The 18,768-nt window shown below is 46.1% G+C and overlaps 1 non-coding gene across 1 annotated transcript; it reads right to left on the bottom strand.

Moving 5' to 3' along the window:
* Positions 1 to 18,056: 18,056 nt before the first annotated feature.
* Positions 18,057 to 18,128, bottom strand: trnae-uuc (transfer RNA glutamic acid (anticodon UUC)). The gene has a single exon. It is a non-coding gene; the product is annotated as a tRNA-Glu (tRNA).
* Between the last annotated feature and the right edge of the window lie 640 nt (positions 18,129 to 18,768).

An 18,768-nucleotide genomic window follows, 5' to 3' on the forward strand; every position in this document is an offset into this window, starting at 1 on the left:
CAGCATTGATGATGTCTTTCCAGATGTGTAAGCTGCCCATGCCACACGCACTAATGCAACCCCATACCATCAGAGATGCAGGCTTCTGAACTGAGCGCTGATAACAACTTGGGTCGTACTTCTCCTCTTTAGTCCGAATGACATGGCGTCCCTGATTTCCATAAAGAACTTCAAATTTTGATTCGTCTGACCACAGAACAGTTTTCCACTTTGCCACAGTCCATTTTAAATGAGCCTTGGCCCAGAGAAGACGTCTGCGCTTCTGGATCATGTTTAGATACGACTTCTTCTTTGAACTGTAGAGTTTTAGCTGGCAATGGCGGATGGCACGGTGAATTGTGTTCACAGATAATGTTCTCTGGAAATATTCCTGAGCCCATTTTGTGATTTCCAATACAGAAGCATGCCTGTATGTGATGCAGTGCCGTCTAAGGGCCCGAAGATCACGGGCATCCTGTATGGTTTTGCGGCCTTGACCCTTATGCACAGAGATTCTTCCAGATTCTCTGAATCTTTTGATGATATTATGCACTGTAGATGATGATATGTTCAAACTCTTTGCAATTTTACACTGTCGAACTCCTTTCTGATATTGCTCCACTATTTGTCGGCGCAGAATTAGGGGGATTGGTGATCCTCTTCCCATCTTTACTCCTGAGAGCCGCTGTCACTCCAAGATGCTCTTTTTATACCCAGTCATGTTAATGACCTATTGCCAATTGACCTAATGAGTTGCAATTTGGTCCTCCAGCTGTTCCTTTTTTGAACCTTTAACTTTTCCAGCCTCTTATTGCCCCTGTCCCAACTTTTTTGAGATGTGTTGCTGTCATGAAATTTCAAATGAGCCAATATTTGGCATGAAATTTCAAAATGTCTCACTTTCGACATTTGATATGTTGTCTATGTTCTATTGTGAATACAATATCAGTTTTTGAGATTTGTAAATTATTGCATTCTGTTTTTATTTACAATTTGTACTTTGTGGGCGGCACGGTGGTGTAGTGGTTAGCGCTGTCGCCTCACAGCAAGAAGGTCCTGGGTTCGAGCCCCGGGGCCGGCGAGGGCCTTTCTGTGTGGAGTTTGCATGTTCTCCCCGTGTCCGCGTGGGTTTCCTCCGGGTGCTCCGGTTTCCCCCACAGTCCAAAGACATGCAGGTTAGGTTAACTGGTGACTCTAAATTGACCGTAGGTGTGAATGTGAGTGTGAATGGTTGTCTGTGTCTGTGTGTCAGCCCTGTGATGACCTGGCGACTTGTCCAGGGTGTACCCCGCCTTTCGCCCGTAGTCAGCTGGGATAGGCTCCAGCTTGCCTGCGACCCTGTAGAAGGATAAAGCGGCTAGAGATAATGTGATGTGATGTGATGTGTGATTTGTACTTTGTCCCAACTTTTTTGGAATCGGGGTTGTAGTTGGGAAGGTCTTTGCTTGTGTGGTTCTTGTCAGCGTACAGGTACTAGCCAACCGTGTGTACCCAGAGGCACAGTGTGGGTTCAGAGCGGGGCGCTCCACTATCGACATGGTATTCTCAGTGAGACAGTTACAGGAAAAGTGTCGGGAGCAGCGGAAATCCCTCTACCTTGCTTTTGTCGACCTCACAAAGGCTTTCGATCTCGTAAGCCGTAGCAGATGGTTCAGGCTACTTGAGAAGATAGGTTGCCCACCAAAGCTGCTCAGCATAATCAAGTCCTTCCACAGCAACATGAAAAGCACTGCCATCTTTGAGGGTAGTACCTCCAAGCCTTTCCTGATTCTCAGTGGAGTTAAACAGGGCTGTTTGGGATCTTTTTCTCACTGCTCTTGATGTATGCCTTCCAGTCCTCTGATGATGGGGTCAACATCCACACCCACCATGATGGCAAACTTTACAACCTGGCCTGCTTACGCGCCAAAACAAAGGTAACATGCGTGCTCCTTAGGGAACTACTATTTGCCGATGACGCAGCCCTTGCGAGTCATACACCTGATGGACTCCAACGCTTGATGGACAGGTTCTCAAATGCCTGTAAAAAGTTTGCCTTAACAATCAGCATAAAGAAGACTGAGGTGATGGCCCAAGATGCTCCAAGCCCTCTGATAATATTGATCAACGGCTCTTTGCTTGCTGTGACTGATCGATTCACATACCTGGGATCCACTGTCACAAACAACTTGTCTCTGGATGCTGAAATAAACACAAGAATTGGCAAAGCAGCCTCCGTTATAAGCAAACTCAACAAAAGAGTTTGGGGAAACAAAAACCTGACAATAAACACCAAGCTAAAGGTGTACTAGGCCTGTGTGCTAAGTACTCTCCTCTATGGCAGTGAAACATGGACGACATATGCCAAACAAGAGGCAAAGCTCAATACCTTTCACATGCGGTGTCTTCACAGGATCCTAGGAATTAAATGGAAGGACTAGGTAACAAAAACTGATGTTCTCAAGAGGTCCATGTGGCAGCGGGGGCGTGGTCAAGCGCCGGTCTGTGACAGGAGGGTGGATTCAGGGAAGGTAAGTGGCAGAATCACGTCACCTGAGAGCAATTAACCTGTTTGTGTGTCTTCCCAGTGACTGCGCCCTATATCAGGAGGGAGAGCGAGAGCAGAAGGAGCTCAACCCTGAACCAGACGCCGGTTGTGTGTGTCTGTGCAAGTTATTGTTAGACTGAAAAGTGTGGCAATAAAGCCAATTTATAAAACCTGATCTCTGTCCTGCCGTCCTCTGTGCTCCACCCACACGTAGGGTCTCTTACAGTCCAGTTCCAGGACCTTATTTGCAATGATCAGTGAACGCCGCCTGAGATGGCTTGGACATGTTCGCCGTATGGGGAAAGGACGTATTCCGAAAGATCTCCTATATGGCCAGCTTGAATGCAGTTCACGTCCAACTGGTCGCCCGCACCTGAGGTACAGAGATGTGTGCAAGAGAGATCTTAAGTCGGCTAACATCGACGTAAACTCATGGGAGGAAACAGTGATTGACCGGTCAGCATGGAGACAAATTGTCAAAGCAGGGGTGAAGGAAGCTGAAGCTACCAGATCCCAACTCAGAGACCAGCGCTGACAGAAGGCACCTTCTGCCAACACCACCACATTCAGCTGTGCAGGATGTGGCAGAGACTGCCACTCTAGAATTGGCTTGTTCAGCCACCAAAGAAGATGCCGACCATGACCAAAACCCATTATCTCTTTAAGACGGACGGAGGCCAATGATATCAAGCTATGTTAGTTCAGAGTGCCACAGGGTCATTTTCTCACACACCAATCTGCATATTCCTAAAGGAACGTACTGGCTTGTACAGTGCCTTGCAAAAGTATTCATACCCCTTGAACTTTTTCACATTTTTCCACCTTACAACCACGAACTTAAAATTTTTTTATTGAGATTTTATGTGAGAGACCAACACAGAGTAGCACATAATTGTGAAGTGAAACGAAAATGATAAATGGTCTTCAAAATTTTAAACAAATAAAAATCTTAAAAATGTGATGTGCATTAGTATTCAGCCCCCCTCCATCAATACTTTATAGAGCCACCTTTTGCTGCAATTACAGCTGCAAGTCTTTTGTGGTATGTCTCTACCAGCTTTGCACATCTAGACACTGAAATTTTTGCCCATTCTTCTTTGCAAAATAGCTCAAGCTCAGCCAGATTGGATGGAGAGTGTCTGTGAACAGCAATTTTCAAGTCTTGCCACAGATGCTCAATGGGATTTAGGTCTGGACTTTGACTGGGCCATTCTAACACATGAATATTCTTTGATCTAAACCATTCCATTGTAGCTCTGGCTGTATGTTTAGGGTCATTGTCTTGCTGGAAGGTGAATCTCCTTCCCAGTCTCAAGTCTTTTGCAGCCTCCAACAGGTTTTCTTCCAGGATTGCCCTGTATTTAGCTCCATCCATCTTCCCATCAACTCTGACCAGCTTCCCTGTCCCTGCTGAAGAAAAGCAGCCCCATAGCATGATGCTGCCACCACCATGTTTCACAGTGGGGATGGTGTGTGCAGGGTGAAGAGCAGTGTTAGTTTTCCACCACACATAGCACTTTGCATTTAGGCCAAAAAGTTCAACTTTGGTCTCATCTGACCAAAGCACCTTCTTCCACATGTTTGCTGTGTCCCCTTCATGGCTTCTTATGCCTGTCTTTCAACAATGCCTTTCTTCTTGCCACTCTTCCAAAAAGGCCAGATTTTTGGAGTGTATGACTTATAGTTGTCCTGTGTACAGATTCTCCCACCTGAGCTGTGGATTTCTGCAGCTCCTCCAGAGTGATCATGGGCCTCTTGGATGCTTCTCCGACCCTTGCTCGCTCTGTCAGTTTAGGTGGACGGCCATGTCTTGGTAGGTTTGCAGTTGTGCCATACTTTTTCCATTTTTGAATGATGGATTGAACAGTGCTTCTTGAGATGTTCAGAGCTTGGGATATTTTTTTTTATAACCTAACCCTGCTTTAAACTTCTCCAGAACTTTATCCCTGACCTGTCTGGTGAGTTCTTTGGTCTTCATGATGTTGTTTGTTCTTCAGTGTTCTCTAACAAACCACTGAGGCCTTCACAGAACAAGTGTATTTATGCTGAGAGTAAATTACACACAGTAGGACTCTATTAACTAATTAGATGACTTCTGAAGGCAATTGATTGCACTGGATTGTATTTAGAGGTATCAGAGTACAGGGGGCTGAATACTAATGCACACCACATTTTTCGGATTTTTATTTTTTTTTTAATTTTGAAGACCATTTATCATTTTTGTTTCACTTCACAATTATGTGCTACTCTGTGTTGGTCTATCACATAAAATCTCAATAAAAAACTTTTAAGTTCGTGGTTGTAAGGTGGAAAAATGTGAAAAAGTTCAAGGGGTATGAATACTTTTGCAAGGCACTGTAAATGCTCAAATGTCAAACAAATGCTCAAAATGAGCAAAATGTTCAGCAAATCACATCGCAAATGAAAGACAGGACGCGTATGACCATTACCTTAACAGAATCTGAACGTGGTCATTGATGAAACTCTTGAATTGTGGGTGTTGCATTTATGTCAATTCATCGCTCAAAGCACTATATCAATACAATTAAACAAAAGTGAATTTTTGAAAGAGTTGTTCACTTGTTGGCCCAATCTGGGTTTTCCTTGTCGAATAAGGAAGCTGGTTCACCTTTAAGAAATTCAAACACTTTCATGAAGAAGATAACCTGAATGCGAACAGAAATAAAATGAGATTCTTATGCAAACTCTTCCCTACTGATTTACAACTTTCTGTTTTTATTTTATTTTTTTTAATCCAAGTTCTTACCTGAAATAAAATGCTCGCTACAAACGTGGGTATTAATGAACTTTTCTGGAGTTTTCAGGCTTAGATCCTCCTGTCGCATTCTTTCTAACCACTCATTTCTTCATTGTTCTTGAAGCATTTGCTTCTCTTTCACATTTTTCTTGATAGCAGGCATATAATAAACCTTTTTATCTATTTCTCGATTTAAACGATTTGAACAACCAAAAAAAAGCAAAAATGAACCATATTGAAGACAGACCAGGCCTTGCTTGCACAAAAGACTGTGTTTGTTTGTCACCCAGGTGAAATTATCATGTGATGCATCAGGTTGTGCGCAAAAGGTCTATAGGAAATCACAATAAGATGTGTTTTGTTTGGATAATAATAAAGGAGAGGGAAAAAAATTCTGGTACAATGAAAGTAATGTCTTGCACAATTTGGTCAGATCATGAGAGTATTTGGCACAGGCCAGTATAGCTGTATATCCAATATAGCTGTAAACACTTACAGATTGAGCACGTTGAATTTAATAGTGACCAACAATAATTTATCATTAAAGATTAGCCATGATTAACAATGAATAAACAATGGTTAGGCTAATGGCTAATTAAGGACAACAAGGAGCCAATAAAAAAACAACAAGTCATTGATTTGGTAAGTTTAACCCAGCATTGCACTCAATATAATCAAAATATTGGGCTGAAATAAGAATCCAACCATTACGTAAATTTAAATTAATGGCCTTGTTAAAGTAACCCAACCTGCCAGGTGAAATGCATAACTCTTTTCACTGAGTTAAAATGACCCAGCATTGTTAAAATGCCACTTACTTCTTTAAGTTACCAGCAGCAGCACAGAAAGGAATGCAATAACAAATATCAGACCTTACTTTATCAGCTCTCTCAAATGCAAAATTTAATACAGAATCTATAAAGTTCTAAATTAGCTGCATTTTCACCAACACTAACCTCATTCTTACACTCCAAGTTTCATTTACAGGGAAATCCTATTCATTTCACCAGTTGGGCAAAATAAACCAACATGCAAAACATCAAACCCATCTGTCAAAATAAAGCCAGCGCTCTAATGAACACACTCAGCACTGTCTACTCCACGGGCGATTGCTCTAAGACAACGAGGGAGGCTCAGCCTCCTCTAAAAATGACGAACATCGTGTAGGATGAATTGCGCTAGGCTTATGTTATAGCCGACCTTATAACATTGCTATTTCAGATCCAGAATCATAGAAATATATGTGCTCAACCCACTACAGTGCGAAATCATTCCCTTATAACTTTCTCCAGCTTGCCTAATGTGTGCGTGAGTTTTTCCCCCTCGTGACAGGGCGATGCAGCCCAGCCTCAGTGGATTGGGAGCTATGTGCTTGTCAATCTCAAAATGCAAGACGATTATTGGACAAATACTGCGAAAATGCCCGCCCACGGAGTCTCACGGACTCCCAGCCTCAATGGACTTCAATGGCATTTGGGAGCTATGCGCTTTTCAATCTCAAAATGCAAGATGGTTATTGGACAAATACTGCGAAAATGCCCGCCCACGGAGTCTCACGGACTCCCAGCCTCAGTGGACTTCAATGGCATTTGGGAGCTATGCGCTTTTCAATCTCAAAATGCAAGATGGTTATTGGACAAATACTGCGAAAATGCCCGCCCACGGACTCCGAGCCTCACATGGGAGGGACATGGCAGTTTCCGCGAGGAGACTGGTGATTGGTGAAAGCGGCCGGATATTTTCTTTGATTGACAGCTCGTTTCAACTATAGACCCTTTTCAGTCACGTGACCTTCGTAAACGCGACCACCATTTTGGACATGTAGCGGACTTCGGCTCGAATTGGTTTGAATCCGAGGAAGGCAACAAACGGAGAACATACAAGAAAAAGGAGCGAGATGCAGAAAACACCTTCGCTATCCAGCGACATAGGGCATTTACAGGGCGAGCAGAGGGAGAAATAACAACAGTAACGACACATTAGCAACGCCGTATAGAAATAGCGGTTTATGGCACAGACGCTTTCGGTTCTCGCTCATCTAGCTGCTACAATGACTGCTTAGACTGCAACAATAATACCTAACACACATTTAAGTATCCGTCGTAAAGACGTGAAACTCGTCGAGTGACGAGTGTGTTCATTGATAAGCTAACACAATCTAAAAGTAGACATACCATCACACTGCCCTGGTGCTGTGTACAGTTTACCTTCTATGGTTTGTGCACTCACTATTTGCCATTACTTTCTCCAACCATTGTTAGAGATTACAGGGAACGGCCTGGATTTAAGAGACAAATACATGTTCCTCTTGTTTTGAACACTTAGCCCATGTTTACATTAGACCGTATCAGCGGATCATCAGATTAACGTTTTTAAAAGCGATTAGTGTGCACACAGCAACACCAATACACGATTCGTCTGCACACAGCAACACCAATACACGGATACGCTCGGCTCCGCAGGCATCCTGCACTCCAAATCACTCCGCCCTGAACAGCGAGTGCCCTCTGGAGGGTGCGCACTCCGGTCCTGCGCAGCTCACAGCGCGCGAGTGAAGTGCACGAGCCACGATTCGGGACTGAGCCGCTGTGTGTGTGATCCCAGCGCAGATCACTTACCACTCGCAAGTGGAAGGATGGCAAGCCTAAAGACAATCGTTTTTTTTTTGTTGTTACATAGTCAAGAGAGGTGTCGGATCACTGGATCCAGTGTAAATAGCTGCCGGAGCCAACGCCCGAGGTTCCGGAGCGCGCTCCGGCTTGCTCCCCCTCAAATTAAGCGCTGTTTGTAGAACACTGCCTCTGATCTGTCCTACAGTCTACCAACAGCAAAGGAACACAACGCTAGCTAATGTCGTTAGCTAATAGGTACTACAGAAGAACAAAGAGGTTACAATGGGTTATTTTAGCCTATTTGGTTACACACTCGCCGCCACAGAATGTTAACAGCAATGTAATGCCTTTTCTGGCTAATTTTATTCGTCTTACCTCCAACAAAGTGGTCACTACACAAGCGTTGGTATGCCGAGGGCTGCCAATCTGTTAATGGCCGCTATCCATCTTCTCCATCGGGATCCGATAAAATGATAACCCTTGCCTTGTTTGTTGATGGTTACTACATCCAGGTGCACAACAATATAGTGGCATGATGGAAGTCTTGCTGAAAATAAACACTTTCTTTGCTGCCGTTCCTCAATGCTGGCTGTGGTAAACTACTGGTAGTACACGTCCAAAATGGCGGCCGCATTTGTCGTGACGTCACGTGAAAAGGGTCCATAGACAGGCAGCGGACAGTGTTGCCAGATTGGGCGGTTTCCCGCCCAATTGGGCGGTTTTAAGTGCATTTTGGCGGGTTTTGAACATATTTTGGGCTGGATAACGTCAGCAGTATCTGGCAACATCAGTTCAGTCCCATGCGGATTCGTAAGTGCTGTGGTGTATTGTAAGAGATCGGCTTACATTTCGATTTCATTCATTACATCCGGTTTCTACCAGCTTTTTTAGTTTGTATATATTTTCATTGTAAATAAAGTGTAAATATAGTGTTGTCAAGTTTGCTATCTTAGTTCCAGAAATTTCGTTTATTTGAGTGACTGAATTTGAACTTGAGGGGGCTAGTTAGCTAGCAAGAAAGCTGCGCATGGATGCCAAGCATTGCTGATTTAATTTTGGTGAAGCCATTTGCCAGTCTTCCTTTCGAGGATAAAATTAAAGAGCAGGGTAGACCAACGCCTCAGTTTGACTTGGTGAAAAAGGTAGGGAATAATACTCGTTCCTTTCAGCTCTCCTGGTACGAGAAAGTGAATTGGCTAACAGCAAGTGACCCACATCAACAAGAGTAAATAGGCTACTTTAGTAATATGTCATGGATGGACCAAAAATATAGAATCTATTTAAAATGTTTATGCTGAGTATATTATATTGGAATATATGTTTTTCTGGATATGAATTAAACACCACTACAATTTGGAAAACATTTTTAAACAAAAACACAGCCGAGGTCAATTTTTAAACAACATGCCACAATTTTAAAATATAAAATGTTAAAATATACCCCCCCAACACCACCATCATGTATATTGGACAGTAGGCTAATGGGCCAAAAGAACCTGTTATTTCACAGTTTGTGACGCTGCCAACAATCAGCCAGATCAGAGGCAAGAGTATGGGCAAAATTGATGTGTTTTTTCTTTTAAAATCTGGAAATATCGTAACCGACCAGCCTCCCCTGTTTGAAAGACTACTAGCCGCCACTGGTCTACTCCCAGGCCTTTTCTCTTCTATAAACACAATGCTCACAATAAATGGTGTGTTAAAGCCTATCGTTTTTCAAATCTGTGTTACAGTAAATGTATATAGGTGTACACTCTGTTTGGACCAAAATACCATAGGTAAACCAAAACTGTACCTCTACAATTACAGCTGAGCATTGCAAAAGATGTTTAGCATTTGCTTTTCTCACCAAACCTAGCAGAAATTAAATAGTGCTGATGTTCAGAATTATTGAGGTAATATGTACAAATGAAGGAGTAAGATTATGTATATGATAAAGTGCATGAGTATTACACATAGAGGAATATTGTACTAGTATGTTATTGCACTAGTGTTGATATAATAAAATACAGCACAGAATATACAGAACCGGTCAAATGCCATGGGCTGTATTGCACAGTAGTATAGCAGCAGTGAGTGAGTGGAGGTGTGCTGTTCAGACCTGTGGATTAGTTGGCGGAGGCAGTGAGTGCTGTGAGTTCAGTAGTGTGATAGCTATGGGGTAAAAACTATTCCTCAGCCGGGTTGTGCGGGCATACAGAGTTCTGTAACGCTTTCCAGGGGGTAAAGAGTCCGTGTCCAGGATGGGTTGGGTCCTTGATAATGTTTTTGGCCCTGCGAGTATACCGGGAGTGATGGATTTCTTCCAGTGATGGAAGTGGAGTGCCTGTGATCCGCTGAGCTGTTTTTATGATGTGCTGCAGGGTCTTCTTATCTTCCAAGGTGCAGCTCGAGTGATGCAGTGCATGATCAGTGACTCTATTGTGCACCTGTAGAAGTTCATCAGCAGCTGTTGAGGCAGTTTTGCTTTCCTCAGAGTCCTCAGGAAATGGAGCCTCTGAAGACCTTTTTTAGCCAGTGCAGAAGTGTTCAGGGTCCATGATGGGAGTCAAGAGCCACGCAGAACAACACGCTGCGCTGTCTAAAAGACCCATTATTATTTAATTTAGTAATCAATCTTCAGCATTTCTCTGAGCAGGGACAAACTGTCAATAAAGACACAATATAAAATCTCCTGCACCGAACATCAGTTGACACCACCAGCTAACACCTTGAAGGCAGGGTTCAACTTGCACTGAAAAGAACCCCAGTGCATTTCAGGTCCAGTGCATTAATCCCTGAGTGATTGCCAAAATTGAGCAAAGTCAAGGCTGAAAGGGTCATTCCTTGTCTTGGGTTTTTTATTTCTTAGTTTTTCGGAACTGTCCATGATCTATACAAGGTGGTGACCTTTGTCCTCGTTAGTATAGTGGCCAGTATCTCTACCTGTCAGGCAGAAGACCAGGGTTTGATTCCCTGACGGGGAGGGTATATTAGCTGTGAGTGTAAGAAGGCAAAAGGGTTTTCTGCCTTCATGGATGGTTTCCAAGCAACTTGTGCTGCCCTCTATTATATTTTCTCTTCTCCCAACACACCTCATTCTATTCTTCTGCTAATTACCAGCAGTTCTGGGGGAAGTGCATGCATTTGATGAGGAAACAATATCAAATCTACTGCACCGAACATACGGTATTCTGGGACCACATTTGGTATTCTGGGACCACATTTGTGAATCAGGGATTTCCACAAATCTGACAGCATTCTCATTTTCAAAGTTCTGTAACGTAAATGAAATAGATGACACCCTTGGTGAAATTAATTGGCAAACACTATAAAAGGGTCAGTTGACACCACCAGCTGACACCATGAAGGCAGGCTTCAACTTGCACTGAAAAGAACCCCAGTGCATTTCAGGTCCAGTGCATTAATCCCTGAGCGGTTGCCAAAATGGAGCAAAGTCAAGGCTGAAAGTGTCATTCCTTGTCTTGGGGCTTTTTTATTATTATTATTTTTATTCGTGGTGAATAAGAGAAGAGAAGATACAAAGAAGAAGACCATCTCTCTGTGATTTTGTCACAAATGATACCCTAAAAATGTCTACGACTAGATGGGCTAGCTCTTGTTAGCGATTGAAGTGTGCCTTCTCTGAAGATAGCACGGGATGCAGATCCAGGATGAAGACGGTTTTGTTCCTTACAGCTCATTAGCTGAAGATCCTCGGTGTCCCGTTGGCTGTCCGATAATCTAGAAGGAATCTTGTTTATAATTCGTCAACGTTGAAAAAGGGAAAAGTAATCCAGTCGCCTTTTCTCTTTGAAACACTGCATGGGCTGCAGTAACTAACCAGCTCAATTATTATTACAACTCTGCGAAGGTCAAATACATTGAACTTTGGCTAAAGTCCAGTATCAATAGCTGGTTCTTCATTCTCTGTCCTTCTGTAGCACCAATGCACGGCTTCTCTTTCACATGTGGAATCCACCGCCAGAGAGGAAATCCACCACCAGAGAGACAGAATTTCAGTGCCACCACTGGTTTAAAGCAGTCGTGACATCACTGTATTTGGTATCTGGTATCGTCTCTGTCCAATACCGTTACAGGGATTCAGAAGAATGGGCGGAGATAGAACATGGCGTCGAGTACAGAGATTGGTGTGTTCAAACTGTACTGTGAAAGGGTTACTATGGTTATGGGCATGGTAGCCACCCCTACATCAGATGTTGGAAGAACAGCTGGATGCACTGGCACCCATTTGGCCTGGTGTAGTGAAAACCCGGACCCTTACCCTTTCCCTCTGTACAGGTTTGAGTCCACGGTGTTAAAAAATAGCTGTAACGCTGAACACCGGCTGCTGTGGTCAGATTCAGAGTACAGCCTTTGTTGGAGTTAACAAAAAGCCGGGCCCAGGACCTTAGATGGGGTAAGAGAGAGCTAAGCTGAGTAAGCCAAGAGTGAATCTTGGAATCTTCTGCACTGTCATGATGTTAGGACTTGGGACTGTCTTGGCCTCTAGAGGCTGCTAATATTTCTCTGTCTTGTTATGTTTGTTTTGACTGCTAGAGGCCGCTATTATTTCTTTGTCTTGTTATGTTTGTTTTGACAGCTAGAGGCCGCTATTGTTTCTGTGTTTTGTGTTTCTTTTCATGTGCCTCTTACCCCACCTGTTCTTCATTTTCTACCCTGCCTAGTTTCTTAATTACCCTGGCTATATATACTTCCTCAGTTAGGTCTCTTGTCACTGAGTCTTTGTGCTGTTTATGGCTAGTAACCTCTGTACCATGTACCTTGCCTATGTCCTTGTGTTCTTTGTATTTTGCTTTCTTTTGGACTCTTTGGACTTTGTACTTGACATTTTTGGATCTTCTGAGAGTTGGATTTTTGCCTCTTCTTTTCTGGTTTTGGATTTTGACTTTGAACTTTTGGATGTTTTATTTTCCCTTATATCTTCTGAGCGTTTGGATTTTTATTTTTTGCTTTGGATTTGTGATCTTCTGAGCATTGTCAATAAACTGTTTTTGTACTCACTCCTCTGCACTTGAGTCATTCCCCTGGTGGCCTAGTGGGGTTTTGCTGGATTACTACACCAGTGACCTGGGTTCGATTCCCAAACAGAAAGACTCAGTCATGACCAACTCAGCAGATGCTTCTTCAACTGTCTACCCAACTAACCTTCAGGGAATTATGGCTGCTTTAACATGCTTCGGAGCTACCATGGACGAACACTTGCCAGCCAATGTGAGGCCCTTGCTCGTCAAGAGGTACTGCTTCAGCAAATTGGGAAGACCCTGGCACAGCTGACTCCTCTGCCTGCATCCCCTCCTGATCCTGCTTCCGCTCCACCATCTGCTACCGCTCCAGTGCCTCCTGCCACGCTGCCTCCTTCACCTTGCGAACCCTGCCTTCCTGCACCACAGGGGTATGGCGGCAAGCACGGTGAGTGCCGGGAGTTCCTTACCCAGTGCCAACTCACCTTTGAGCTCCAGCCTACCACCTACACGACGGATCGCCACAAGATTGCATATGTGATAACTTTGTTAGCTGATAAGGCACGAGCTTGGGCAACAGCCATCTGGCAGAGACAGGGATCCGAGTGTTCTGATTTCAAGCTGTTTATGGAGGAGATGCTTCGTGTCTTCGATCAGGCGGACATCAGTAAAGATGCAGCCAGGAAGCTCATGTCCATCCGGCAGGGAGGAAGCATTGCAGACTACGCCATCTCGTTCCGGATGCTCGCAGCAGTCGGTGGGTGGAACGAGACTGCCCTGGTTTCAGCCTTCCACCATGGTCTGTCTGACCCCATCAAAGATGGTCTGGCCTCTATCGGATGCCCAAGTGACCTCGAAACACTGATCTCACATGCCATTCATCTTGACAACAGGATTAGAGAGTGCCCCCAAGTCCTGAGCTTCCCCTGCCTCAACCTGGAGTCTGTCCACCTCCTCCAGTGACTGTCCAGAACCCATGCAAGTGGGTCGTACTTGCCTCTCCGCACCTGAGAGGGAGCGCAGAAGGAGGGACAAGTGCTGCATCTACTGTGGCAAGCCGGGTCATTTCCGAGCTTCATTTTCCGAGTTCTCGGGAAAAGGACAGCCCCGTCCAGCCGAGGGAGGGTTGTGACAGGGGCTACCTTCTCTCCCAAACTTCCCGGCCAAGGAGTCTACATCCCTGTCTCCATCTCCTGGGGTGAGTCCGTTCACTCTTGCCAGGCCTTGTTAGACTCCGGGGTGGCTGGAAATTTTATGGATGCCCACTTCGCCCGAAGAATCAATGTCCCTACTGCTCCTCTTGAAGTCCCACTATCTGTGTCTGCCCTGGATGGTCAAGCTTTAGGTGATGGAAGAGTCACCCAAGTAACTTCTCCAGTCTTTCTCCAGTCTCAAGGTCACAAAGAAGAAATATCCCTGCACCTGATTCATTCACCAGAGTTCCCAGTGATTCTAGGCCTTCCTTGGCTTACCCGCCACAATCCTAGCATAGACTGGGTAACAAACCAGGTTGTGGAATGGGGCCCTGCATGCCATGCCTCTTGCCTGCTCTCTAGCTCTCCTGTGTCTCCTGCCGAGCCCCCTGATCTCACCGAGTTATCTCAAGTTCCCACAGAGTACTGGGATCTGAAGGAGGTTTTCAGCAAGAGTAGGGCCGCCGTTCTTCCTCTGCACCATGCCTATGACTGTGCCATCGACTTGCTCCCTGGGGCTACCCCTCCTCAGGGCAGACTGTTTTCCCTCTCTCAGCCAGAACGCAGGGCCATGGAGGAATACATCAAGGACGCTCTGGCCTCTGGGTTCATTCGACCCTCCACCTCACCTGCTGGTGCCGGCTTCTTCTTTGTCGGCAAGAAGGATGGGGGGCTCCGACCGTGTATTGACTACAGGGGCCTGAACAAGATCACTGTGCGCAACCGCTATCCCCTTCCGCTGATGTCCACAGCATTCGACCTGCTCCAAGGCGCCACTGTCTTCACCAAGTTGGACTCACGGAATGCTTACCACCTCATCCATATCTGACAGGGAGACGAGTGGAAGACCACCTTTAACACCCCGTCAGGGCACTATGAGTACCAAGTAATGGCCTTCGGACTCACCAATGCACCAGCAGTTTTTCAGGCCCTTATCAACGACGTCTTGAGGGATATGATCAACCAGTACATTTTTGCCTACCTCGACGACATCCTGATATTTTCCAAGACCTTGCAGGAGCACCGCCACCATGTCCGCCAGGTTCTCCAGAGGCTGCTACAGAACCATCTGTTTGCTAAAGCCCAGAAATGTGAGTTTCATGTCCCTGAGGTCTCCTTTCTGGGTTTTATTGTACGGATGGGACAACTCCAGATGGATCCAGCCAAGACCCTGGCCGTCTGGGACTGGCCCACTCCCAAGTCCGTTAAAGAGGTTCAGTGGTTCTTAGGATTTGCTAACTTCTACCGCAAGTTTGTCAGGAACTTCAGTTCTGTTGCAGCGCCCATATCGGACCTCACCAAGAAGACAGGTGGATCTTATGTCTGGTCTCCTCAGGCGGAAAAGGCCTTCAAGGACCTCAAGCACCGCTTCTGCATGGCACCCATTCTGGTCCTCCCTGACACATCACAACCTTTCATCGTTGAGTTGGACGCTTCGGACAGTGGCGTCGGCCCGGTCCTCTCTCAATGCTCGGATGGAAGGTTGCACCCCTGCGCATACTTCTCCCACCATCTGAGTCCTGCGGAGTCCCGGTATGATGTGGGGGACCGAGAACTGCTCGCGGTTAAACTGGCCCTTGAGGAATGGCGGCACTGGCTGGAGGGAGCGCAACATCCATTCCTGGTTTGGATGGACCACAAGAACCTGGAGTACCTCCAGCAAGCCAAGAGACTGAATCCATGACAGGCTAGGTGGGCCTTGTTTTTCAGTCGATTCAACTTCACCCTATCGTACCGCCCTGGCTCTAAGAACACCAAACCTGACGCTCTTTCCAGGCTGTTCTCCTCCACGAACGGAGAGTGAAGCTGGGCCTATTATCCCTGTGTCCCGGATTGTGGCCCCTGTCCACTGGGGTGTTGAGGAGGCCATCCGACAAGCTCAATGCCAGGACCCTGATCCTGGGACAGGTCCACCGGGCCTCCTGTACGTCCCACGTCAAGCCCGGGCCAAGGTTCTCCAGTGGGGTCACTCGTCCCGTCTCACCGCCCACCCGGGAGCTCGGAGGACCCTGGACTTCTTGAAAAGATGCTTCTGGTGGCCATGCATGGAGAAGGAAGTGAGGTCATTCGTCCTGTCCTGTGATGTCTGCACCAGAAGCAAGAACCCACAACAGCATCCCCAGGGCCTCCTGCATCCCCTGCCCATTCCCCGGCATCCCTGGTCCCATGGCGGTCGACTTCATCATGGGCCTTCCAGACTCACAAGGTAACACTGTCATTTTGGTAATAGTTGACAGATTCTCTAAGGCCTGCCGCTTCATACCGCTGTGCAAGCTCCCTTCTGCCCTTGAAACAGCCAAATTAATATTTACTCATGTCTTCCGAGTCTTCAGGCTCCCACAGGACATCATCTCAGACCGGGGGCCCCAGTTCTCCTCCCGAGTGTGGCGGGGGTTCTGCAAGCTCATCGAGGCCACCGCCATCCTCTCCTCTGGGTTCCACCCCCAGTCCAATGGCCAGACGGAGAGGCTCAACCAGGACCTGGAAACCACCCTGCGAGGCCTGGTGATGGATAACCTGACATCATGGAGCACCTGGCTGCCATGGGCGGAGTATGCCCACAACACCCTGCAGTCATCGGCCACCAGGTTGTCGCCATTCCAGTGCCAATTCGGGTTCCAGCCACCTCTGTTTCCAGAACAGGAGGAGGACGCTGGGGTGCCCTTGGACAACCAGTACATGAGACGGTGTCGCAAGACCTGGAACAAGGTTAGGAGGACCCTCATCCAGACTTCCAGGGCCAACCAGACTCAGGCCAACCGCCATAGAAGGCCTGCCCACATTTTCCGCCCTGGGCAGCGGGTTTGGCTGTCCACCAAGGACCTTCCTCTGTGGGTGGAGAACCGCAAGCTTGCCCCTCGCTATGTTGGCCCCTTCAAGGTTGTGCACAGGGTGAACCCTGTCACCTACCGGCTCCAGTTCCCCCGGACTCTAAGGATCAACCCCACATTCCATGTATCCCTGTTGCGGCCCGTACTGTCGTCCTCTTATGCCCCTGCCCCTAGGAATCCCCCGCCTCCCCACATCCTCCAGGGTCAGACCGTGTTCACTGTGCGCCGCCTGCTGGACTCCCACCAGGTCCGTGGCAGGCTTCAATACCTAGTGGACTGGGAGGGCTATGGCCCTGAGGAGCGCTGTTGGGTCCCCGGTCGGGACGTTTTAGATAAAGAACTTTGTCGGGACTTCCATTTGGCCCATCCTGATCGTTCTGGGAACGTCAGGAGACGCTCCTTGAGGGGGAGGTCCTGTTAGGACTTGGGACTATCTTGGCCTCTAGAGGCCGCTATTATTTCTCTGTCTTGTTATGTTTGTTTTGACTGCTAGAGGCCGCTATTATTTCTTTGTCTTGTTATGTTTGTTTTGACAGCTAGAGGCCACTATTGTTTCTGTGTTTTGTGTTTGTTTTCATGTGCCTCTTACCCCACCTGTTCTTCATTTTCTGCCCCGCCTAGTTTCTTCATTACCCTGGCTATATATACTTCCTCAGTTAGGTCTCTTGTCACTGAGTCTTTGTGCTGTTTATGGCTAGTAACCTCTGTACTGTGTACCTTGCCTATGTCCTTGTGTTCTTTGTATTTTGCTTTCTTTTGGACTCTTTGGACTTTGTACTTAACAGTTTTGGATCTTCTGAGCATTGGATTTTTGCCTCTTCTTTTCTGGTTTTGGATTTTGACTTTGAACTTTTGGATGTTTTATTTTCCCTTATATCTTCTGAGTGTTTGGATTTTACTTTTGTTATTTTTTGCTTTGGATTTGTGATCTTCTGAGCGTTGTCAATAAACTATTTTTGTACTCTACTGTCGCCTCACTCCTCTGCACTTGAGTCATTCCCCTGGTGGCCTAGTGGGGGTTTGCTGGATTACTACACCAGCAACCCGGGTTTGATTCCCAGCAAAACCCTAACACATGAGAGTTCTTGTCCCATCATGACACCAAAAGGACTCATGAAAGCAAGAGCCTATAGAATGAAGATTTCACTCAAGGTCATGTGACTTGCAACTCAAGTGACACAACAAAGACACATTCCCATACTGGGAGTCTAACCCAGGCCACCTGGGTGAAAACCAGGAATCCTGGCCACTAGACCATATGGGACAGCCTTGATGTGTAAAGGCCACCTTTGAAGTGCTTAGGCCATTGGTGAGAACTAAGGCATTTTCCAGAAAAGTAGCTGTTATTTTTTATTTTATTTAGTCAGGCTGGAAAAGATTACAAAACCATCTCTAAATAGTTTGGACTCCATCAAGCCACAGTCAGACAGACTGTGTACAAATGGAGGAAATTCAAGACCATTGTTACTCTCCCCAGGAGTGGTCAAACAACAAAGATCATTGCAAGAGCAAGGTGTGTAATAGTTGGCGAGGTCACAAAGGACCCCAGGGTAACTCCTAAGCAACTGAAGGCCTCTCTCACATTGGCTAATGTTCATGAGTCCACCATCAGGAGAACACTGAACAACAATGGTGTGCATAGCAGGGTTGCAAGAAGAAAGCCACTGATCTCCAAAAAGAACATTGCTACTCATCTTCAGTTTGCTAAAGATCACATGGACAAACCAGAAGGCTATTGGAAAAATGTTCTGTGGACAGATGAGACCAAAATAGAACTTTTTGGTTTAAATGAGAAGCTTTATGTTTGGAGAAAGGAAAACACTGCATTCCAGCCTAATAACCTTATCCCATCTGTGAAACATGGTGGTGGTAGTATCATGGTTTGGGCCTGTTTTGCTGCATCT

Source organism: Neoarius graeffei, chromosome 17 (assembly GCF_027579695.1).
Source record: "Neoarius graeffei isolate fNeoGra1 chromosome 17, fNeoGra1.pri, whole genome shotgun sequence".
Lineage (NCBI taxonomy): Eukaryota > Metazoa > Chordata > Actinopteri > Siluriformes > Ariidae > Neoarius > Neoarius graeffei.